Source organism: Camelus bactrianus, chromosome 34 (genome assembly GCF_048773025.1).
Source record: "Camelus bactrianus isolate YW-2024 breed Bactrian camel chromosome 34, ASM4877302v1, whole genome shotgun sequence".
Classification (NCBI taxonomy): Eukaryota; Metazoa; Chordata; class Mammalia; order Artiodactyla; family Camelidae; genus Camelus; species Camelus bactrianus.
In genome coordinates, this window is record NC_133572.1 from 3,305,684 (window position 1) to 3,331,423 (window position 25,740).

Sequence of the window (25,740 nt, forward strand, 5' to 3'; positions counted from 1 at the left end):
ACACAATAGAGCCAGCACCGTTATTCCTCTTGTGAAAACTGGCCCACCCCCTCCTCTCCGGGATGAAACCCTGAGACCCAGAGGGGCAGAGCCGCACTCCCCAGGCCCTGGGCGGGAGTGGGGCTGGGGGGCCGGTGCCCAGCGGAGGGGTGAGAACCAGCCCTGGGGGCTCCTAGAGCCAGTGAAGCCAACAGTATTAGTTCGATGTCTGAGATTGCTGTCCTGCAGAAGGGGACATGGACCCTCGTATGAGAGGCCAGTTGCTGCCAGGGGCTCGGCTCTAAAAACCAATACCCAGTGTCTAGGAGGATAAAGCTGTGTCCAGACTGCTGACCATGCAAACCCAGAGCCCTGAGTGGCTGCGGTCACACCACAGGCATATACTTCTGCGGCTCCACATCGCTGGCCCTGCGCTGGGACACCCGTCATGGGGACACTATGAGGTTCCCGCTTGGCTGGGGGGCCAGGCAGAGAGGGAGGCGGGAGGCGGAGCGAGCGCATGCTTGTGCCCACGGGGCAAACTGGAAAGTCCCCCGCCCAGAGGGTGGAGCCGTGGGAGGCAGGGTGTTGCAGGGTGGGGGTGAGAGTACGGGGTCTTTGTAACCAGGAGCAGCAGGTGAGTCCATGGTTTTCAGCCGAGCAGCAAGCATCCTTTTCTGAAGGAGAGCCAGCCAGGATGGGCAAGCTGGACCCAAGCCTCCTCTGGGTCTCGATGGGCAGTGTGCACCTTATGCCCTGCCTGCTGGCCCCAGACCTCTCCAGCATCCTGCACGCAGGGCCCCCAGCGCCCCTGCCCCGCTCGGACTGCCCCCGCCTCTCCGCCTGTGCTGAGAGCTGGCAGCTGTGCCCGCGCCTGGCAGGGCCGGCAGGGGAAGGGCTCCGACTCCCTCCCGACCTCTACCGTCCAGCTGTCGCTTCCCCTCCATGCCCACCATTTGGCAGAGTGCAGCCCCCACCCCCATGCCAGACTGGTCTAGCAGGCACCGCCGAAGTTTCCACAGAAACTCTGACTTTCCCGGGGTTTGGAGCGGGCCGGGCAAAGAGGGAGGTGGGTGGTTTCGCCGGCCACAGTTCCAACTGCTGCTGGCTTCGGGAGCCCCTCTCCTCCCACGGCTTCTGGCGGGGCCCTGGCACGGCCACTACAGAGGTTTGGCAAGTCCCGGCAGAAGGGGGCGGGTGGCCTACGGTTGGTTCCTAGTCCTCTGCGCCCCTGAAATCCCGAATAGCAAAATCACACTTCCGTGTCGCTCTCAACCACTCAAAGAACTTTCTAAATTTTATTTCACTCCATCCCCATGATTTTGATCTTGACGATGAACCCCTTTCAGCCAAAGGAGAACCGGAGACCAGAGTGGGTAAAATGACTTGCCCAAGGTCCCACAGCTCAGGTGAGCTGGCGTGGAACCCGTGGCGCTTTCCCCAGGTCACCCCCGCCAGGCGGCACAGCGTGCTCCTGCGGGTCACGGTGGAAATGCCTTTGCACTTTTCACAGCCTCCCTTGGCCTAGAAGAGCCTGGAGACGCCCCGTTTAGGGAGCACTCGGAGCCGCAGAGGGAAAGCCCCTCACTCCTGGGCGGCCTCGCCACGCCTGGGCACCAGCACCTGCCCTCCCTTCTCTCTCCAGCTTGCTGGAAACGTGAGCTTTGTGATCAACTCCGTGTCTCAGGCAAACCTTTTTATCAACGTGGAAACCCCGAAGGAAAGATGCTTTGCTTGTGTTTTTCCGTAGGAGTGAGGGACGCGGCCAAGGATAAAGGAAGTCAGAAACGCAGGGCAGGACGAGGGCAGAGCAGAACGAGGACAGAGCAGGAAGGGGCACCTCGTGGGTGGCTGGAGGCAGGGCTTTTGGGCTTTGCTCCCTGCGTGCCCGCCTCTTAGCGGTTTCTTATGCCAACTTACTGACCAGACCCTGCCTGGCTTGAGAAGAGAACCCCCTAAAGGCAAGAGGTAAGTAAGTACTCATGCCTGAATCCACAGGACCAAAGTCAGTGGGTCCAGCCCATCCCTGACCCAATAGCGAGTCTGAACCCTGTCTTACAGGTGTCCAGAGAAGGAGGTGTCAATTCACTCCTGGGTCTCCCAGCTCTGGTAGATTTGAGGTTCTTCCTAGAGTCTAACCTAAATCCCTCCTGCTGCATTTTAAAAAGACCGTGGGATCTCTGGAGGAGAGAGCAGGCTGGGTACCAACAGGCAGGAAATGAAATCACGAGGCTGGCCATTTCCCTCTTTTCTTCCCTCGCCCCTCCCCCTCCCCCATCACCCCGCCGCCCCCGTGCGTGGGGCCGGCTTGTCAGATGCTTCGCTGTGTGCACCGTGCCTTTCTTTATGTGTTAGGGATTTCTACCGTCAGCCTTCGGGCTTCTCCTCGCTGCCCTGACAAGGGAAATCCCGTAATGAAGGATTTCACGGGGGTCCACAGTCTGTGAGAGGCTTTTTTCTCCATCTGTCATCTTGCTCCGTGCTTTGAGCAGCTGTGCTGGGGAGGAATGCCTGGGTTTGGCTGTGGACACGGAGTGGCAAGTGGACCCAAGCAAGGAGCCTGGGGTTGGATGACAATGAAACGGGGCATTGAGGACGGGAGTGCACACTTCAGGGCTACGGATGGAGGCGGGCGGGGTGAGAAGAGTGTAAAGAAAGGCGAGCAGAGCCGGTGAGAAGCAGGTCCTCCACGGAGGCGGGACCACAGAACAGCCTGGGAGCCCCTGGCCCGCCACCTGGCCAGACACTCAGGGTCGCCACTTCCACCCACGAAGCAGAGGCCTTGAGGTCCCCCAGATCTCAGTTTAAACACTGGCTCTAGCCCGGCTTGCTATGACCTTGGGCCCTTACCTTCCCTTAGCCTCAGTTTCCTCACTTGAATGTCAAGGCTGGGGAAGAGGACATCACCGGCTGCCCTGTGGATGGATGGTCCCAGGCTCTGCCCGGCACCTGCAGGCAGGCAATGTGTAACCAAGGATGCTGGGTGCGCTTCGAGGGAGGACAGACCCTCAGCACCACCTGGAAGATAACAGAAACCAGGAAGCCCAGCCGTGGCCTCTGTGCTGACAGAACTCCCGGAAACTCCCCAGCGGGGCCTCAGCCGAGACGCGCAGCCGTGGGAAAGCAGCTCAGGGCTCTGATGGCCTCGAAGGCCACCTTCCGACCAACTTTCCCATGTCAGGTCGAGAGGGAGGCTGAAAAAAATCCCCCAGCTCCAAGGCTCCGCCACTGAATACCCACCCGGCCCTGCTTTGCAAAAGCCAAAGCCTTCGAGATACACAAGGATTGTGATTGTTTGAAATGTTGGTAACATTTCATCTTCCCAGAGACCTTGTTCATTTATCAGGGTTCTTAAAACCCTTTTGTTCACAAGCTCGTGGTGAGCACAGAAAACATTCAAACATTCTATCTAATATCAGAGCACAGCTGCTCCCCACCAGACAGACTTGGGGAGAAGAAAGGAAGGGGGGTACCCCTCCGGGGACACGAAGGTGGGAGAAGCAGCCGGGGCGGCAGCCTGACGAGCCTACGCTGTGTGGGGGCCTGTGAGAAAGTCACCCCAGAGGCAGTGGGCCCCCGGGGCTCCCGGTCAGCACCAAGACAGAGGCTAGGCCCCAAGTCGGGGCTCCACCTCTCCGTAGGGTTCCTGGCAGTCACACCCGAGGCCCCAGCCAGGGCCCCTAAAAATGTTTGAAGTAGGTGTGGAGTCTTGAGTAACATCTTCTTAAGGGCCAGTGTGGCTGGAAAAAAAAAAAAAAAAAAAAGCCTAGTGGAAAACTCTGTCCATCCAAGGCCACAGAAGACCAGGAAATATTTTCTAAAAAGGGCTTTGATTGCTCCTGAAAGCACAAGACAGAGTGAGCAGGGCCAGGCCAAGGCGGGGACGCTGTGACGCTAGCCACTGGCTGGGGGGTGGCGGGGGCAGACAGGTCCGGAGCCTAGGGTTTACTTTCAGCCCTTAATTATTTAGCCAGGAGTCGTGGAGAACTTCACGGATAAAGGAAAAGCACGTCTGTGTCGATGAAGTGTCTGAAGAGTCTCCATTGTTTTAAAAGGAACTTTATCTCATGATCGAAGCCACATTCTAAAAGGGAAAAAAGATAAGGTTAATCGAGGTAAACTTTCAACACTGAAAATGACAGCTGTCTTGTATGCAGTATATTACATAGTATAGTATGTACTCTGTAGTCTGTTACAGAGGTGGGTTTCAATGCCAGTGCTGGGTGACCTTGAGGAAATGTCTCAGCCCCTCTGTGCCCGGGATTCTTCAGCGGAATGAGAATGGAGGCATCTACTTCATACTGTGAAGGTTACATGAGCTTCTCTGTAAAACATGTTTCAAAAGATGGTAGGAATCTTTTGAGCCCCCTCCCAAACACACACACACTGCAAAAGTAGAGGTTATGATTTTAAGGCAATGGAGGCTATTACAGTGCTTTGTTATCTACAGGAAACTTAGGTGGTCTCAGCTCAACCACTGACTGGATCCCATACCACCTCCAGGCCTCCAGGTTTCCTCTGTAGGAGGCGAATGACACACGTCTACTCCATCCAACGTGAAGGTCATGGGTCAAAAAAAGCTCAGAAAGTGTCAAGGCACGTATGCCTGTGATCTACCACCACCATCAAGGATCTTTATGATGTAATTTACTTCCTCTCTTCAGCAGACATTCTCGGGCAAGGACTTTGAATGAGCAGCTCATCCTTCAACCTGATGCCTGAGACCCAAACCCCAACTAAGTCCTTATTTTAACAAATCAATTGCATAAGACAGACAGACGGACAATTGGGGAGATTTGATATTAAGGAATTATTGTTCATTTTTGTTAGTTATGATCACTGTGTTGTAGATCTATATGGATGTAAGAGAGGGTTCTTACGTGGCTACACATGGAGTGTTTATAGGTGAAATTTCATGACGTTTGGATTTGCTTTAAAATCATCTGTGCAGGAGGGGAATCTGGAGATAGGCATAGATAAAAGAAGGTTGGCCATATGTTAACAATGGTAGAAGCTGGGTGAGGGCACGCAAGAGTTACTTATATTATGTTCTCTACCTTGATGTTTGAAAATTCTCCATAATAACAGGAAAAAAAACCAATCCCAGAAAAATCCAGAAGGGGATCAGTGATCAAGCACCTGTGACACAGCTGAGGACCAGGGAGGGAGTGCTCACCAGGGACGGGCGTGTAGTCAGGCGCAAAGAAGGTGCACAGTAACGGGAGGAAGACAGAGGTGGGATGGCCAGCCCAGACGAAGCCTTGTCATGCGACCGAGCCACTGCATTTCTCCAGGTCACTGCCTCATCTTCTCTAAAGTGAGGAGCTAAGACTCAAATGCCGCCCCCCCCCCATTCAGGTTTGACCTGAGATGACTTTTGAGGATTTCAAAATCAAGTCCAGTTCGCCAGGTCTCCTGAATGGAACAGATAACCCTCACCGTGAATGAAGCCATCTAAAACGTACCAGAGCGGGGCGGGTGTAGCTCAGTGGTAGAGCGCATGCTTAGCATGCAGGAGGTCCTGGGTTCAATCCCCACTACCTCCATTAAAAAAATTAATAAACAGATAAACCCAATTACCTCCCCTCACCCCCACAAAAAAGCAAACAAATAATAGGTATCAGAACCGCTCTCAGTTTAAAGCTGGGGGAGACCGTCCAGCTAAGCACAAACCAAGCCCGGTCCACGCGGATGCCTGAGCATCTTCAGGAAGGTGCATTTTCAACATCCATCCTTATAGGAGCCAGTTTTACCGTATATCCCCTACAGGCAGAGGACAGAAGAAAAAAGAACAGTTAATAAAGTGGTTTTGATTGGCTGAGTCAGTCAACGCACGCTTCTCTTTGCCACCATGGACTGTGTTCACTGACAGCACTTATGATTCCAAACATCTGGGCTTTATCCCCACACCAGCCAATTCTCCAACTCACTGGACACCAACGCAGTGTCCCACAATTCAGTTTGAATCCGACAGCGGCCACCCGGGGCTAGCACAGACCCCACACGTTAAGGGCTCGGCCACACAAGACTCCCACTTTGGATGCCGGCCCAAGTCCCAGGTGCCACCTGTCCTCCTGACCAACCGGCCACGGTTTCAGGGGTTCCCACAACCCCCTCCTCAGGCTCGATCATTGCTAGGACGGCTCACAGAACTCAGGCGAACACTTTACTTACTTACTATTACCCATTTATTATAAAAGATATTATAAAGGATACAAATGAACAGCCAGGTGAACAGGTACATAGGGTGAGATCTGGAAGGGTCCAGAGCATAGGCCCGTCTGTCCCCGTGGAGCTGGGCTGCACCATCCTCCTGGGCGTGATTGATTAAATCACCGGCCATCGGTGATTAACTCAATCTCCAGCCCCCATCTCCCCACCAGGAGCTGGGAAGATGGGGCTCAGAGTTCCATCTGTCTATTCATGCCTTGGTCTTCTTGGTGACCAGCCCCCATCCTGAAGTTATCTAGGGACCCCCCAAAAGTGGCCTCATTAGGACAAAAGACACTCCTATGACTCAGGAAATTCCAAGGGATCCAGGAGCTCTGTGTCAGAAACCAGGGACAAAGACCAAATATATCTTTTTTTCATTATGTCACAGTTACCTTGAAGACTTGGAATACAATTTTCTAGGACACTGCCTGCAAATCTCTCACTTCTCCCAAGAAGTATCTGGTTTTGTCTAGCAAGGATTCAACACGATTTTGTTCTCTTAAGAGCACCCGAACTCACTGATCACTGACAAGCAGACTAGAAACATTCTGAACAATCAATGAGCCAACATCTATTGAGCAACTACGGTGCAGAGGTGCTTGCTAGGAGTTGTGGCAGGTACAAAGGAACGTGAAGCTTCCAGATATCTTCTTGCTGAGGACCAGTCAGAGACAAAGCCCGGACTCTGATGCCCGCCCAGGGTTTCAGCATTGTTCCCGAGTACCGGCTGTTTCCTTAGCTCCGGAGGACTGGGGCCACCGATTCCTTCTCTGTAATGCAATCATGATAATAACATGGACTCGTAGGCTCGTTGGAAGGATTAAGTAAGGTAACCACTGGAAGGCAGTTGCAATAGTACCTGGTTCATGTTAAGTGCTCAGTAAGTGTCTTGTGAGCGTCTGAGAGGTATCCTCAAGGCGGAAGCTGCCAGGGCCAGGAGACACCGTACCAGAGAGGTGATAAGACACCCAATGCCCAAGGACAAGTGGACAGTAGGGAAGGTATGCTTGCTGTAAGAAGGGAGTTCCCAGGGAAAGAGGTCCCAGGACGGAGTGGGCTGGCTTCCAGAATGCCCAAGGCTTCATTTGCCCAAATGTCTGGTCTGAGCCTCAGCCCACTGGGGACCCCTGCCCTGAGTGACCGTGGACTGGCCTAGACCTCAGGGTTCCTGGGCTTTGTAGCCCTCAGCAGAACTGTGAATTCTACGGGTGTGCAGAGGGATGATCAGTCAGGGAGGGCTTCCTGGAGGAAGTGGCAGTGGGGCCAAAGCTTCAAAGATGGATAGGGTTTCAGAAGGTTAGGGGCCAGAGACAATGAAGAGGTCAGCTTCAGGGTGGCCCTCTCCTCTCTCTAGAGGCCCCTCCACAGAGCACGGGTCCCCTGGCCACCTCCACCAGGGCTGAACACTGGGCACTGTTGGGATATATCCCTCTCTCCCTGAAACCCCACTGCTGCTGCCCAAACAGAAACTTACTTTTTCTTGCCTCCCTCCGTCCCCTCGTCCACAGAACAGCCCTTCTCGGATCTGCAGGCTGAGGTCGGGCCAGCCCCTCCCTCGGACTGTCTCCTCTCCCAAGGACCATGTTCTGCTGGTCTCCTAGAAGCCACGACTCGTCCTGGTGTGCTGCCCAGCTAGGGGGTGCCAACCCGCCAGTGGGCTCTGAGGCCTCCCCTGGCAAAACCCCAGGCTTGTGGCTGCCGTCTCATCACCCCCCCCACCACCACTGCCCTCCATCTCCAGAGCTGCCGGGACGCCGTCTTCCCAGTTCAGCTCAGAGACTCTGCTCTCAGAACCCTGGCAGCCCACTCGGGGCCATCGCAAGGGATTTAAAGGGCAAAGCAAAGCAAAGCAAAAACTGAGCACTATCTTCCTATTTCATCACAGAATATAAGCAGTGAAACGTAACCCCAGCTCTGCCACTCCCCAGCCGGGTGAGCTCGGGCAAATGACGTAACCCGTCTGTGCCTCCGTCTCCCCACGCGTTAATCGGGGATAACAGTGGTCCCCGCGCCGTGTTGTTGTGAGGGCTGAATGAGTTACTTTAAAAGAAGTATTCGAACAGTGCCTTGTGCAGAGTGAGGACACTGTTAGCATTCTGCTGTGGTTGTTATCGCGGTGAAGAGGGCAGGGTACCAAATCAGGCAGACACTGGAGCTGGCATTTAGCCTCTCTGAGCTCCAGTTTCTTCATCTTCTTAAAACGGAGATAATCATAGCACCTATTTCATTCGACCAAAGGAGACGCTGCCCACTGATGGTTTTATGTCCACAATTCAGTGCCCTATCTGACACGTAGTTAAGTCAGAACAAGGTTTATAGCATAAAAAAAGAAGAACCCCAAAAGCAAGAAAAAGGGGAGATGGACCACCCCTGGCGAAAACAGTAAGGCCCCAACTCAAGAGAGAATGTCTGCAACGCAGCCCCCACAAACAGCCCCCCACCCCGCCCCCGGGGAGCAGCCCCATCCTGGCACCTCGCATCCCGCCCACCCCGCTCCCCGCCCTGCCCAGCCAGGGGACCTTACAGCAAACCAGGGTTCAAGGCGCAGCATGTGTAAGGATGCCTGCCAGACCCCCAGGAAACCTGGAGAGTCAAAACAGTCCCTTTAAAGATTTTTCTCTACCTGCTCAACACACAGACCTCCACCTGGGAGGGCGGCTGCTGTGGGTACCACAGGGTACCTGGCTTTCAGTGCCCTGGGCAGGAGCCTGGCTTTGCTTTTGCAAGACCGTGGTTCAAGTCCTGATTCTGCCAGTTACCGGCTGCAGAATTCAGGTAAATTTCTCACTCCTTCCTGGCCTCAGTTTCCTCCTTCCTAAAGTGGGAAGAATTGGGAAGTCAATGACTTACTTGGAAGATGCTCAGCACACTGTCTGGTAGATGTTTAAGTGCTTAACAAATTTTCGCCATTACTAACCACTCTGAATTTCTCAGATCTCTGAAGACTGCCAGGCGTTCTGTGCAGGAAGTATATTTAGGGAAGATCAGCTGTCTTCCTCATTTTTCCAGCTGGGGGTCAGGAGAAGGGTGCAGGATCATGGCCAGAGCCCCCGGAATGCTGCTGCCCGGTGCCAGCATCAGTGACGTGTGTTCATCCTGCTCGAGGTCACGGTCCTCCTCTGGCTGTGGCCCTCCTTCCCAAACCACCGCTCCTTCTGCGGAGAGGTGAACGTGCTGGCCTTGTTTCTTCCGGCCAATGGCTTCTCGCTGGCCTGTGATTGGTACCCCCCGAGATTCCACCGCAGTCCAGGCATGCCAGCTATGTCAGCGTGACTCCAGTGGTGTGCGTCTGACATCCACATGGCCCCGTAGAAGGCAGGCTCCGGCAAAAGGTTATTTGGAATGCTGCTGAATGTTTGACGGCTGTCAAGTTATCTCTCTGGGGTTAGGCCATTAAAGTCGCATCTAAAATGTTTTATGGAGCAAATGAGATAAACCGCATGTTGAAATTCATGGAGCATAGGGAGAATTTTTACGGATACAGGCACAATGGCAGCTAAAGGTAGGTGGGGTTTTTTTTTCCACTGAAACTTTGTAGTTTTCTTCCACATGGCTATTTCCCTTGACTTCAAAGCAGAGACAGCCCCCCAAAGTGAAGCAGAGAGACTGCCACAGAAACAGATTCAGTAAAACCTGGGGCGGTGGGGTCACCCAGAAAGAACATGGCTTCCCCAGTCTGGCTCACAGCATCCCATCAGAGAGCTGCGTGCTCTGTCCTGGCACTCTCTGCCAGACCTTCAGCACATATCCTGAAGAAAAGTCCTTTTCCAGGCAAACCCAAATCCGTCCTAGGTGCCTTTTAGTCCGCCCCTGACATCCTTCCACTCCTGCTGCCCCGAGGGACTGATGCTCTGATGCTCCAGCCACAGCAGCCAGTTCTTGGTCCTCTGGTCATAACTTACACATCCTCACTTGAGTTCCTCGGCTTTGTCTCCTTGGCTCAAAGCATCCTTCCCGACCACCCCCACCATTACTCCTCCAACCAAATGGCCTAAAGAGGATCCAATCCAATGACAGGTCCATTGCCAGACCATGGTAGGAAGATGGGGGCAGACGAAGCATCAGAGCCTTCCCATCCTCCATGCCTGGACCCAAGTGCTGCCTCCTCCATGCAGCCTTCCCAGTCATCCACTCACTAAACTGAACCCTTCAGCCTCCCACTTCCTGTATTCCCATAACATGGAGGAGACTGTCTCCCTCACTCTTATATTAAAGGAAAAGCTGTGTGTGTATGCACCTGTCCCTCCCCCATAGACTGTAAGGTCATTGAAGATGAGGACCTCAGGGTGTTCAGTTTCTATCCTGGACCACTTAATTCACAGAATCAAGACCTCAAGATTTTTCTCCTTTCATGGACACTTGAATGCACCATGAAACACAGTACGAGGATGCCTGAGGGAACATTATTTGTAAAAGCAAAAAATGTGGGGAGAGAGGGTGCCCAGATGCCCATTAGTTGTAGGAAGTGGTTAAATTGTGAGACATTCTAATCACGGGAAGACATTCTGTACTTACACTGAATGAAGCAGATCTGTACCCAGAGAGAGACCCTCAGAGATCACTGTTAGCCGGAAAAAAAAATCAAGTTACAAAACAATATGTTTGGCATGATCCCTTTTAGGTTTTAAAATTCTTATCCTCAAAAAAGAAAACCAGAAAGCAAAGCTCTCTCCGATGTGACTGGGAAGGTGGTGGGTTCTCTGAAAATGTTGGGAAAGTGAGAAATCACTTAAAAACTAACTACACATACCTAAAATTTATTTGAAGTTAATGTACATTTATCTGCTCGTCTCTTGCTGCCAGTCCAGAGCTGATGTTTTAGTGTGGGTCTCATGACGCCCCCTCCATCACCTTTCCTGGGGAAGCCGCACCCACTAAGCACCATCTACGGTTTCTAGTTTCATTTTCTGAAAAGTGGATGAGAACTTAAAGACATGGACGCAGTCATCTGAGTGCAGGTCCCTAAATTACAGTATGTGGAAGCTGTGTGCCCACCCAAGGTAAATCACCTCTGTAAACCTCTGCTTCTCATCTGCAACACAGGGCACGCTGATCAGCAGCTCTCGGTGAGTGGGAAGAAAGAAGATGGTTCTGTTCTCAGTAAGGCTTAGCTCACATCGGAAGCATCTTCCTTTCCTTTTATCTTAGCGCCGTAAGGAAGAGCAGGAGACCACCCTACCTGGAGCTCCGGCCACCTGCTCTTTCTGCCTCTACGATACTCAGCGTCCACAGACACCAGGTGCAAACGAGGGTCGTGGCATGCCGCACAGATGCACGAGGACCTGCCATGCGACAGGACCGTGCCAAACTGCTGTATGCAATTGGCTTTTAAATTAGACAGGAGAAGAAAATTGTTACCAAAAAAGAAACTACATCTATGTTGTCTTTCACATTTACCTATGTAGTTACATTTACCAGTGCATTTTATGTTTGTGGATTTGAGTTACAATCTTACATTCTTTCGTTTAAACTGCAAGAACTCCTTTTAGTGTTTCTTGTAAAGAAAGTCTGCTAGCAACAAGCTCTTTTAGTTTTTGCTTATTTGAAAACGTCTTAATTGCTACGTCATTTCTGAAGGATAATTCTGCCTGATACAGAATTCTTGGTTGACAGTCGTCTCCTTTCAGCACTTTGGACGTGCCATCCCACTGCCTCCTGGGCTCCACGGTTTCTGACAAGAAGTCAGTTGTTAACATCGCTGAGGATCCTTGGCTGTGATGAGTTGGGCTTTTTCTTGCTGTTTTCAAGAGTTTCTCTGTCTTTTGAAAGTTCAGCCATTACGTGTACAGGTGTGATTATCCTTGAGTTTATTCTAATCAGAGTTTGTTGAGCCTTTTGAACATGTGGGTTAATGTTTTAAAATAAATTGGAGAGGTTTTCATCCATTATTTCTTCAAATATTCTTCTGTCCCTTTCTCTCTCCCCTCTTCTTCTGGAACTTCCATTATGTGTATGTCGACGTGCTTGATGGCGTCCCACAGGTCTCTGAGACTGGTCATTTTTCTTCATTTTTTTTTTCCTTTCTGTTTCTCAGACTGGATCATCTCAACTGATTTATATTCAAGCTAGCTAATTCTTTCTTCTGCTAGCTCAAATCTGCTGTTGAGCGCCATTCCCCACCCCACTGAATTGTTCATTTAATTATTGAACTTTTCAACTCCAGAACTTATATTTTGTCCTTTTTAATAATTTGTCTCTTTATTGATATTCTTATATTTTAATTATTTAGAGATGGTTTTCTTTACTGCTTTGAACATATTTCTATTCAAATAACTGATTTAAAGTGTTTGTCTAGTAAGCGCAGTATCTGGGCTGCCCTAGAGACGGTTTCTATTTATCGCTTTTTTTTTTGTCTTGTGTATAGGCCATACTTTTCTGTTTCTCTGTGTGTCTCATAAATTTTTTTATCGAAAACTAGATGTTTAAAATAATATAAGGCAGCAACTCTGCGGTGAGCTCCCCACCACACGCACTCTGCAGAGTTTGTTGTTTTTGTTGCTATTGTTGTCACTGCTGTTTGTTTACTTAGTGACTTTCCTGAACTAATTCTATAAAGTCTGTATTCTTCGTCATGTATAATCACTGAAGTCTCTGTTTGGCTTGCTTCATGGTCAGCTAACGATCAGACATAGATTTCCTTAAACACCTTGAACCGGTATGTCTTCTAGCCTTTGCCAAGAGACCCAGCGTGTGTGTGTGAGGGGCAGGCCTTCAGCAAGTGGCAGGCGGTTTAAAAACCTTCCTGCACTATCGCTTTCTGTTTGCATAGAGGCTCCAGGTCAGCTAGTGGTGAGTACCTAGGGCTTTCTGAGTCCTTTCCTGTGTACATGCAAAGCTACACATGTGCATGTGACCTTCCACATCCCCCAAAATACGCCAGAGCTTTTCAAAGCCCATGTGGAAAACACATGTCCCAGTGTTTCCTTTTAATTGTCTTAGCCAGCCTCTTGTTAGCTCCAATGGGCATCGCCCCCTCAGGTAGCTGAAGTGTTAAACAGTTGCCGCTGACTGTTTAGGGCAAACATGCTGGGGTAAGGCTGTTCAGAGAGCAAGCTCTGAGTCAGGTCACCTAATGACAAGCCCTGAGAAAGAGCTTTTCTTGAGAACTGCTAGATAAGTCAAATAATGACATTTCTTTGCCTTAAAAAGACAGAGAGGTTGGTAAAGGTGACAGAACAAAAGGAAAACCTACTTGGAGAGGTAGAAATAACAGGCAGTGGTGGTCTGGGAAAAAGAAAGGCACCCAGTCCAAAAGGTTAACATAGGGAAAGTCATTAAAACAGAGATAAACCATGAGAAGCATCTAAAGCCATTCAGAAAACAGAATCCGTTCATGAGCCACAATAAAATACTGACAGAAGGAACAAGAAGAATGGGTAAATTGTAACAATATAGTTTAAATGAAAAGAACCCATGCAAAGTCTTAACTTCTTTAGTTTCAGAAGTGAGGGGTGCTGGTTTAGACCCAGCACTGCCACTGGCAGGCTGTGTGATTCTGTGTGTAAGTGAGATGCTGCCCCTTAGCTTTCTAAGGAGAAACTCGAGTTTGTTTTCTAAATTTTAATAATTTCCATACAACCCTCCAGATTAAAAGAAATATCTATATATCACTTCTTCAACTCATGTAATTTTTTTAAAAAGTATCCTTTTTCAAAACTGAAATATCATTGTAATATTTGTGAAAATACGAGTTTGATGCATTGCATTTTTTTCTGATATTCGTTCAAATAAACCTCAGACTGTTTAAATACAAAATGCTCCTCCATGTATCAACTACCTCACTTTGGCAAACAATGGATTCAATGTATAAGGTTTTTCCCACTTCAATGATTATGTAGATGGAGTTCCCCTTGTCCCTTGCACAGGCGGGAAGATTACTAAGGTTGGAAGATTACCTGTTGGTACATAGCTCTCTGAGGACAAGGTGATACGAAGTTTCGAATGGACTGGTTTGAGATTAAACCATGTTGGCAGAAGCCACTGAGTAACTGACCCATCATGGTGTAGACAGTGGGTAGAAACACCCCCGAGCCAAGATCTGGTACAGAAATGTCCATACTTTCATGGAGTGTATGAAATACACTAACAATTCCGTGGACTCCTGGAGCTGCTCTGATGCTGAGAGAACACAACGCAGTGGAGTTTGGCAACACTGGTCACCCCGCTCAGCAGTCCCTCTGTGCTCACTGGACACCGGGGCACTGTGCTAAGCCCGGCCCAGCACTTACCCCCAGCAACCACTCTGCTAGGTAGACACCATCATCGCTCTGCTGCAGACGAGGGCGTCCAGGCTCAGAGTGACTCATCAGTGTCCTTGTAACATCCCTAATGAGCTACTGCTGTAGGTCCTTTGTCTGATCACTGAAGGTAACCCTTGCTACTCTGGGATGGACTGCTGAGGAAGCTCTTTATAGGAGCAGAAATAGGCCTCCTTTTAAGGTTTTATCAGAGTTGCTAGTTTTCCCTGGGGCCACAGAACATAGATACGAGCATTCTTAGTTTCATTCACCCAATTTATAGATAAGGAAATGGAGTGCAGTGTTGAATCTCATCAATAAAACCAGCCTCCAGAAGATGGGACAACCATTTTCTCTTTCCTGACTAGACTAGTGCGTCCTCAGTGGTACTGAGGGATGCCTCCATGGTACCAGGAGAGTGGGGTGAGGGGAACGGCCCATGGCCCTAGCACGTTTTCCTGGGACCACCTTGGTGCCCTGCCGGTTTCTGAAGTTGTTCCAAGTTGCTCTTTCCCATTAGAGACGCACTGAGAAAGACCCCACGCTTTGAGACAGATATCAGGGAACGAGTCAAGATCCAGAGGAGCGTAGCCCACTGTGGAGGGGCTGGCGTCCAATGAAAGAGCCAAAGAGAAATGGACAAAGGGACGCCATCCTCAGACACCTGACCGACTGTCAGCGTAAATGAGGGAAATGGCTAGTTCCGCCTCGTTCCGGTGGCCAGAGACAGCATTTGTGGGAAGACACTGCCAGGAAGCAGGAATTTTTGGGTCCCTAACTAGCTATGTGGCCTTCAGTAGGGCATTGAACCCCTCGGTCCTTCAAGGTCCTAATGGCGCATGGTTCTTGGGAAGATTCTGTAAGGAAAGGACCCAGCTCAGGGCCCATCAGGAGTACGCAGACACTCACCAACGTTGCTAAGTCTAGATGCAGATGAAGCATCCTTCTCAACCTAAGAAAGACTGTAGAGACAGTGTGGAACCCTTATAGGACGTGAGTTCCTCATCAGGAGAAATGCTGGAGCAAAGACATCATCTTTATCCATCAGGGATGCTCTAAAGGGGTTCCTCTGTGACAAATGCGGGTATGGACTGGGAGACCCATGGACTGTTGTAAACCCAAAAGAGTCTCGCCCTAGGTTACACAGTTTACGGCACAATGGGGACTGGAACCCACCTCCCCCAACCCCAAGTCCAGTGTTCTTTCCATGACACCATAGACCCTATGCTTAAAAATATTACATAGAACACTGTCCAGAAACTCTCCCAAATGTAATTGTTAATGACTACCAGTTTCTCTTCCTCGGTAGCCACACTTTTAAGACAGAAATGTGCCTACAAACACCTAATTTTATAAAACAAATAATTTACATACAAGTGGATTTTACAGGAGTACATAGAACCCCAATGAATGAAACTTCTCACGTGTTCAAAGCAATGGAAAGTGAGGAAGAAAAATGGGACAGAGCAGAAAGCTTGACTTGCTGAGTCCTAGCTATCAGGGTACGCCAGGGAGCCAGAGGGGATGTCTGGTCTAAAGATTGCAACTCCGGGAAATTTGCTTTGACCCCTTTCCACCAAAGGAGCCACCTGATGCTCTGTGAGTTCCACGCAGCTCAGAGTAAGTCTTGTTGGAAGAGGTGCACAGGGCTCCGAGCCGTCACTTAGACTACCCAGAGGAGGGTCTGCAGCTAGGGCCCACCCAACACTCTACGCGCTCGGGTGGGGAGGGTCAGCCCAGGGCTAGAGTGTGCGCTTAGCAAGCATGAGGTCCTGGGTTTGATCCCTGGTGTCTTCATTAAATAAATAAGTAAATAGACCTAATTAACTTCTCACCAAGGAGGGGGAAAGAAAACAAAACAAAACTCTGTGTTAGAATGGGGGCTGCGTCCGAGTTGTAGAAATAAGCACTACGTTAGTTTAACTTTTGGGCTGGGACTTCCTAAAGCACCCTGGGACCGTGATACAGTCCATATATTTTTACATTCCGTGTATTTTTGAAGACTGCCCTCGTATTCTGACGGCTGAGAACGAGGAAAGAGCTCTCTCCATCGGCTGACCACGTGCAGCAAATGCTCACCTGTGTAAGGAACTGAATTAAAAGGTTTCAATCCAGGATGAGTTAGCATCGCCAAGATACCTAAAGAGTGAGAATACACATACCCAAATCCACAACTCGAGAGTTTTTATGCAGAACGTAAAATACATGATGTGCTACAAGACAGGATTCCTATTTTGTCATTGATAATAATCATAATCATAATCACAATCAAGCCACGGAAACTTGAGAAATTTAGAGCTGAGAGGGAACGTACTGATCATGTGCTCCAGCTAACTCACTTTGTAGATGAGGAAGAAACATCTGGAGTGGAAGCATGTAAGCCACCCCCAGGGCACAGGGCTGGCTGGTGGCGCAGCAGGAACCAGAAGGCGAGCGCTCTGCCTTGCAGCCCAGTGTCATTTCCCCAAAATGGTGCCCATGACGAGGACTACGTTTTCTGCATCCACTTTAGGAGACACCCGAGCTAATAAGCAGAGGTCTGTATTCTGCTCTGTCAACATCTGAGTGACTCAGGACACGTAAATGACCCACTCTGACCTCAACTTCCCTAAGAAAAGCGGGGAAATTCTAATCAATACTCTGTCAGATTCAGGCAAGGTTCATTCAGACGAGAAACAGATGCTGTGGGAAATCCTGCTACTCAAAGTAAGGAATGCTCGCAGACTGGTGGACCAGGAAAGGGGCTCCGGCTTTGGCTACTTTAAACGGACTAACCAAACCCCAGACACGTAACCCAGACATCCAACTAACTAGTTCCAATAGATTATAAATAAATTAAGAACATAATTCAAGAATAATTTAAGAACATAATAAAAAACCCACTGTGCAATCCAAGTAATAATGACTTGCCTAGATTGAGTTTTAAAGAAAAGACACACTTCCATGCCCCTGGTTTAAGGTAGGTGGTGTAAGATGGTAAAACATGGCATCTCGTTCCATGTCTTTTGTTCTGTTTTATTACTTTCTTAAAGCATTCATGTGTGGGTTGTTACTTCTTCCCCAGGCTTGATCATTAGACAGTATGCTTGCCAGGGACAGGGATGGTATTGTTCAACTCTTTTCCTTCCTGCCTGCCTTACAAAACACTCATTGAGTGTCCACCTGCATGCCCACTACATCTCCGACGCCTAGCACACTGTTTGGCACCTGGTAAGGACTCAGTTTTTATCAAATAAATGAAAGAATAAATTGCCCAAGCCTAAGGCATTCTCCAAAGCACAGAAACCTCTGCATATTTGACTTCTCCATTAAAACCAATTAAATTCTACCTTACACATCTGAAGCGTGCCGCGGACATCCTCTGATGTATCTCTGCACAGACCTGCGATGTTATCAGTTTAACACATACGTGATCGCTCAGCATGAATAACCTGAATGAATACTATATAGAATTTCAACTGCAGACTCCCAGACACAGAAGGCAGATTCTAGGGCCAGAATGCCACGAGGTTCCACAGTCTGCTCCCCTGTTTCTAAGCAAGACTGCATTTCATCTATGGCGGGGAGTGAGGGCTTCCTAAAATTTGAAACAATTCCACTGAATAAAATATATAGGCAGCCCAGGTAGAGTCTTAAGTGTCTAAATGCAAGGTCAGACCTTGATTTCTTGAGGTAAAGTATGGTTTTCATCCCAAATGTAGCAAATTTCACTGGAGTTCGATTACCGACTCGCTTAAATCATTTGCTAGATGACATAAAATTGCTGGCAATTACACTCCAAAGGGTAATTATATGAACTTTCCTTGTAAAAAGGCAAGTAAATTTGAGCTTAAGTCTATATTCTGTTAAGGAAATTTTAAATTACATATACCATTTTATTTAGAAAAGAGAAACATTAGGAGGAAAATACATATTCAGAAGTAAGGGGGGAGAAAAACTTGTTATTCACCAGTTTTGGGGGATTATACAGCAGGAATCGCAGACACTGTTACTCAGAACAACTAAAGTTCTTGAGCCTAGTGATTTCAAGAAGACCCCCGCCCCCCAAAATGGCCTGCACAAGGCTAATGCATGACCTAGACTCCCCTCTCTCAGAATCTTTCTTTAAAATAGTATTTCACAAGCCTGGAATAATTGGTGGCTGTAAGATGCCAGATGCAAGACATTTCGTCCGAAACCTTATGTAAACTCACACCATTTGCCTCAGAACATCTTCCTGGACACCAGGAAAGACTTTTGGCCCTGGGTTTGCGTCTGCCGGTGGGACCGACCGCCTGGCTACCCTCCAAAATGGAAACATACGTAGGCACGATGAAGGAAAGGATTTGGAAGTTACGCAAAGGAATTTTCCCGTTCTTTTGAAATCCTGTGTGTGTTTTTTTTTCTTCCCTTAAGTAAGAAGTATACTGAACTTTGGTGACTTTTTATTTTCAAAAGCATAAAATTGAGTGCTTTTGGTGTTATTCTCCAGGACAAAAAACTAACTTTAGAATCCCTAATGTCCTTACAATTTGATAACAGTTTAAAAAATAGAAATAAAGTGAAGGCTGACACACACTCATTGAAAGAGATGGAGACAGAGGAATTATTATTCTTTATCATCATCATCATTATTATCAAAGAGGGTTTGAAGAAACTGACCTCTCTGCATAACAAAGAAAAAAATTATTCAGTTTATAGCTGATGAGACACAATGAAAGTGTGAGCTGAGATGGACAGCAGCACAAATAGATTGGGGTTTTCTGCTCTAATTTCACCTTCCAGATAAACCGCTCTGCTCTGGGTTTGTGCTTTTCTGAGTTGTTTATGCATCGTGCATAGGCGCAGACTTTGTTTCAAGTTCATGTAAGAGCAGATGCCTTTTTTAAAGGCTGAGCAAAGAGGAAATACATTCCTCCTAGAAGTCTAAATCCATCCTAGCTTGGATTGTCTAGTATACTTACACAAACTGCTTGCTTTCAGGTCAACCCTGAAATAGAATGAAGCTCTCTCTAGAGGTGCACATTTTGAAGATTACAAAACTTTAAAAAACGATCTATTTCACATTTTAAATTTAAAATGCCAACCAAAGACCACCAAGAAAATAACTAGAAAAATTTTCAATCTGCTGCCTGAAATTTGCCCCCAGGAGAACAAAAATCAAAAACCTCAACAAGAAAACTATTTCACCAGTTTTTATTAATTAGTTTTTAAAGGTGTGGAGAATATGAATTCAGCATGTTGCAGACGTATGCCATACACTGTGCTAACATGCTAACAAATGCTCGTAATCCTTGTGTTTAAAGACTGAAAAATAAAATATGAAATAAGGACTATTTGTTAGAAATATTTTATATTGCTTCAATTTGGTTGTAAGTAATACACAGCTGAATAAAGCCACAACATCGAAAGAATATTCAAACACAGTAGAAAAGTGGACATTTTAAAAGCAAATGAATGCTTGAATTCTGGCAAAATTGAAGTGTTTAGAAAACAAATAAAAATAACCATTGCTCAAAAAAAATTTCTGGTAGTGGTAGTCTTGACATTTTACTAAGAATTTAAATCTACAAAGTGCTTAATATCACCTCCCACAACTTAAATGTCTAAAATGAAGCAGCTGCAAAATTTAAAAGGCATTTGTCTTTTTTGTTTTTTTAAACACTTCTTTGGCTCTTTCCTTTTCTTGTTTTCCCAATAATTTATTCCATTTTGTACCTTTGTACACACAAACCAAGTATTCATCAAATCAGGCACCCCAAAGCAAGCACTCTCAAATACAGTTCACTCAGACTGACCTTCAACAGCAAGTATTGACATTTTCATTAATTATAACTCTTCCCCCCCCCCCAGAAGAAACAAAACAAAGTCTCTTGGGTCAGATTAGCAACCATTAAACGAAAAAGAAGTAAATAATAAGTTAAAAATAGAGGGAATGTGTTAAAACAAAGGAAGTATGCTTATAACCAAAGTCTGCCATCTTCAAAAAGAAGTAGGTCCACGCTCCATAAGTGATTCAAACAGAAAGCTTCTCCTTTACATTTGAAACAAGTAATTCCACCTCAAAACCGCATTTTCAAAGCAGCCCTTAGCTTTCTGCATCTGATTCCTGCCACAATCTCTATACCTCAATGAGGTAAAACCCAGTTCACATTGACTTTTCTCCCAAACATTCCCACAAAGCTCCTTGTTGTACATTTCAGCATAAAGTCAAAATTGTCACTGTGGGATTTGGAAATGGCAGATTTCAGGTATCACTCTACTGACTGAAAGATCAAAAAGACTTTGCCCAAATGTGGGGGAAATGAAGGTGCGTGGACTCGCTCTGCAGCTGCAGGGTTTACCTCTTGGAGTCTAGAAGGACACCACAGGGGTGTCCAGGGAGTGGGAGGGGAGTTGCCCTAAACGCCTGCCTATCTATTTGTGGGGCTCTTTTGACAAGCGTGTTTCCAGACGGATTTGCTCCTAATACAGCAGAATTGGTCCACAATCGCCCCTATCCATCCTCGGGAGATAGATGTCACATGTAAATTTCACAGCATCCGCCAAACCAGCTGGTATTGAAACAGTGGATGAGGGGGGGGGCAGGAAGGAGTAAGTCGCGCGTGAAAAACTCGCTGTCAAAGTGAGTGCAGAACTCACAACCGAGGAACCGAAAACACACCCACGTCTCCCTCACCGCAGAAACGGTGGAGAGCTAGGTGGCCGCGCGTCGCGACCAACAGTCGCGACATTCAGTTTGCTGTCGCCAAAGAGCGCAATCGGACCACGACCCAAACAAATCAGCTTTTCCCGGAACCAAGAGCGGCTCGCGATTTCAAAGGGAGTAAATAAAGTCCTCCGGGTGGAAGATTCGGGGGCGGGGAGGGGAGGGTCTGGGAGGGGGGTCGCCGCTTGGCCCCTGGCGGGCGCCCTCAGCGGGTCCCAGCGCGCCGGGCGGCCGCGGGCGAGCGGCTGGAGAGCCCCCCGCGAGGTGCCGGACACGCCGCCGCAGCCCGCCCGCCCCCTCCCCCGCCGCTTCCTCTCGCTCTCCCAGCCCCTTCCCCCACGTGTGGGTGACGTCAAAATTCCGCGAAAAAGCCGCGTGGTGGCTCCCCCAGCGGAGGCGCGATTCCGCCGCCCAGCAGGCCCCTCCCGGGCGCCGGCTGGGGGGAGGGCGACGGAGTGAGCCGGCCGGTTCCCTTTCCTCCCGGAGGCCGGCCCCACCGACACCGTGGGCCAGACGCCCCCCGCCCCAAATCTTACTGGAAAATTCACATTTATAAAGCGAATGCATTTCCAGGGCTATTTTGGGCTGAGTGAGGCGTGTCCTACAGCTGAATCAGACAGGAAGAGGGGAAAAGTTCGGGTCTTTTTCCTTTTTATTTTTTTTCCTAGGGAGGGGAGTAAGATGCGAGCTGGGCGAACAGACGGCAGGCGTTACAGACTGACGCCTGTCGCATCTGCTGCCCCAGGCACGCAGCCCCGGCCCAAGCTCGGACACCGAGGGGGCGGCTGGAGTGCGCAGGCCGGCCCGGCTCTGCCCTCTCTGGATCCGGGCGCCCCGGGACCGCCGCTGGCGTGGGGCGGCCGTGCGGGGACCCGGAAGCGTCCTCACACCTGGAGCTGCAGTGCCCGGCCCGGGGAGCCTCCCCGCGGCTGGTCCCCACCCACCCTCGGTCCCGAGCGCTCCAGTTCCGAACTGTCCCTCTTCTTTTCGCACATTTTTCTAATTTGTTCCCACTCCCTTCTCATTCCCTCCCAGTTCCTCCTTTTGCACCTCCGCCGGCTCATTTCTGGCCCTCCAGGCGCCCGGAGCAGAGACTCGGACCCTTGGCCATCTACTTTCAAGCGACCGTCGGGTTTTCTTACTGATTGCCCATTCATCCCCAAATGGAGAAACAGCCACAGCCCTGCCCCTGGGCAGGGTGGGGCGGGAATTGGGGGTGGGGGAGGCCTGAGCCTGAACTCGCTCCCCTCCCCCACCCGGCCAGGGCGCCCCGAGGGGGACCGAGCCCACGGCAGGATCACCTGGCTGGGCGGCATCCGCCAGGTGAGCTGGGGCGTATGTGTGCTTAGCGTTGCAGGTTCCTGCATAAATGTGCCTATAAACACTCGACACCTACAGGGTTTTGTACATTTTCCAACCGAAACCCACAACACGAGGGGTGGCGAGCTGGCCAGAGCGGGAATAAAAAGTCCAATAAAACTGACGTTCGCTAAAGGTTATCACCGATCTACAAAGGGTAGGAATTTTTTTTCCCCTCGAGGGGTGAAAAAGGAATAAGGAAGAGCCAACATTTTTTTCTCCCTCCAGTGACCAGTCTTAACTTCAAAGCCGGAGCACAAGAGCTTGGGGTTTTGTTTTTGTTTTTTTTTTTCTCTAAACCTAAATCGACAGTCAAAGAAAATGCACAGGTTTGCCCAGAAGGCAACGTGCCTTTTCCCGCGTGCGAGGGGGAGTGCTTTTTAACAAGCAAAATTAAGGTTTTAACACATGGTCGGAATGGCGACCAAAAGGGAAAACTCAGTTTCCAGTCCAAGCCTCCGGGAGCCATTCCTGCCAACCTCCGCACCCTCGCACGCCCCACCCCGAGCGCTGGAGCCTGAACCACTGGGGGATGGATTCGCTGCGAGGTTGCTGTTCGGGAACAGTCCATAATCGGAAGGGGAAGTGAATGGGGAACTTAAAGGGGTGAGCCTGCCACGCGGGGAGTGCCCACACGCTCAGGTCCTGGTGAACGGAGGTGCTGTCGGGGAGAGGGTCATCCCCTCGCGCCCTCCCCTTCGCAGCCACCTCTCCCCCACCCCCGCCCCCAGCCGGAATTTCTCTGTAAAGCCCGACTGGGTTGGGGTAGAGGGAGGCAGGGGGCCCGCTCGCTCCCGAGACTTGAGGCCTCGCCACCCAGGCTTTCTCCCCAGGGTAGGCAAGGCATCGAGGACGACCACCCGCCTCTTCCCCGCCGCCGTTGCCCCTCTTCGAGGGACCCAACGCTCGGGATGCTTTCCCTGCAAGGAGGTGGAGAGAAAAGCGCTGCTCGGTTAGTTATCCAGGGATGTGAAGAGGCTGGGAGCCCAGGCAGGCTTCTGTCCTTGCCTGTTGGGGTAGATTTATACTTTAAAAATACCTCTCTCACTCCTTGTACTCACCCCTGCACCCCCATCCCAGCAGCTTTCTTTGATCCGCTCAAAGGTGGCTGGGGTGAAGTTTGACTAATTCCTTTATGGGGTCTTAACATGTAAGTGAATGTATTTATCCGGAGTGATTCAAGGCCTGAGTCGGGAACTCCACGCTGACTGAAATCAATAGGTGATTGTTACGAACCCGCTCTATTCCGAGGAACACGGTACTCGGCCCGAGTGTCATGCGCCGCACCGGGCTGTTTCATTTTGAGTTTGCAACTTGGGTTTTTCAGGGAGCTTTTTTCTCTCCCGAAAGCTAATGGCTTCCACAGAAATTAGACATTCTCCTCGCCCGCCCCTTCCCTCCCCTTTCTTTACATACAGTAGATTGGATACTAATTCCCGCGGCTATTGATAAGGTCGGAGGCTCCCCGGCCCTCGCCCGCCCCAGTCGCCGCTCTCCCTCCGCCCTCCCCTTCTTGGCTTCCTTTTGATGTAGCGGGGAACGCGTCCTACTAAAAAAAAAAAAAAAAAAAAAAAAAAAAGTAATCTGCCCGGTAACAATCAGCGCGCAGTAGCAGGAGACCCAGAGCTATTGGCTATGCAAATAGAGGGAGGGGAGACGGCGCCCCAAACTCTTAACTCACTCTTTTAAAGCGATATCCCCCTTCCACCCACCCACCCCTTCCGCCCCACCCTCGTGGAAAGGGGCTGGCCCCGGGGCCCGAGTTAATCGCTTGCACCTCTGGTTTATGCACTCCCCGCCCTCTGTATTCCACCTCCCCCTCCTTTCAGGGAACCAAGCGCTCTGCTCACCCAGCCCACCCCCTCCCCCGCTCGCCCTCCGCGCCCCGGTTCGGGCCTCCCTTCCCGGCGAAGGAGGTCCTGGGTCTGCCTCGGTGTGTCCCAAGAGCCCCGACCCACGCCGTGCTCGCCGCACATGCCAGCTCGGCCAGCAAGCTGGGGGCTCTGGTCTCGCTTCCCTTCCTCCCAAAGTGAAATAGCACTGACGGGCGGGGTGGGGGGGTGGAGGGAGGAAGGAGGTGAGGAAACGCCGCCAGATCCCCTCTAAAAGCGGCTTTGACCCGAGGATACATTTGAGCACGTGTCAGCGCCAACCGCGCTGGCCGCGTCTCTACCGCAGTCCCGCTCGCGGGGAGAAAGCCCTGACTGCTAGCGAGGCGTGAAGCCGGAGGGTCGGCGAGGAGGCAGGCGAGGAGGCAGGCGAGGTACCCAGAGTGGAAGTCTTGGGCCTCGGAGAAAAGGAAGAGGTGGTGTCGTTTGCGCTGGGGGAAAGAGGGGGAGCCAAACCTTCCCCTCTTTTGCCCCCCTCCCCTCCCCCTCCCGGGCTATTTCCTAGAAAGCTGTATCAGTGTGGCCACGCTCGGCGCAGACACCTCGGGCGGCTTGTCAGCAGATGCAGGGCGAGGAAGCGGGTTTTTCCTGCGTGGCCGCTGGCCGCGGCGGAACCGCTGGTGGCCCTGCCCCCGGCCTGCGGCGGCTCGGGGCGCCTCCTCGCGTCTCCTAATGGCGCCTGCGGCGCCCCCAAGAACGGGATGCTTTCTACTCCGGGGTCACATTCTGTCACGTCGGAGAGGCACCCGCCTCCTCCAGACACGCACCCCTCCCTCTTCACCCTCTCCCCACACATCTGCGGGGAGGGGGTTACTGGGGGGGGCGAGTTCTGGTCCCTTTATTCGGGCTTTGGAAACAGCTTCAGATGATCAGGGACATACATTTCAGAGGTATAACCTTTATCTCTAGGTACGCGAAGCTGCTGTTGTCTAAAACTACCCTCCTTTCTCACGTCAGGGACGTATTTCTCAATTGTCTGAGCCCACCTCGTCTTCCAGTAATCTACCCGTCATTCCTGGATCTCAGATATATGGGCAGATGTGTGAGGATCAGTTTTGAAGAAGCCAGAGTCGCAGGGTCGTATTTTGGCATGATGCACCTACCGAGTGTGCACAGTCAGAGGGAATAACTGGGAATCAGTGGGGTTTTTGTGGGCTCCCCTCTCCGGGGCCCCTGGCTTGCGGGGCTGGGTAGAGAGTGAGGTCTTCGGAGAGCTGAGGGAGGGTGGAGGGGACGGGGGACCGCGTTTGAAGTTTGGTCGGGCCAGCTGCTGTTCTCCTTAATAACACGAGGGGAAAGGAGGGAGGGAGGGAGAGAGAGATTGAAAGGAGGAGGGGAGGGACGGGAGGGGAGGGAAGGGGAGGAGGAACTGGAG

General features: G+C 50.3%; 1 long non-coding RNA gene across 1 annotated transcript; it reads right to left on the reverse strand.

Moving 5' to 3' along the window:
* Positions 1–1,263: 1,263 nt before the first annotated feature.
* LOC141575930 (uncharacterized) lies at positions 1,264–25,629 on the reverse strand. Its single transcript, XR_012504034.1, has 2 exons — positions 9,110–25,629; positions 1,264–9,007 (listed from the first exon to the last, which is right to left on the reverse strand). It is a non-coding gene; the product is annotated as an uncharacterized LOC141575930 (long non-coding RNA).
* Positions 25,630–25,740: the final 111 nt, after the last annotated feature.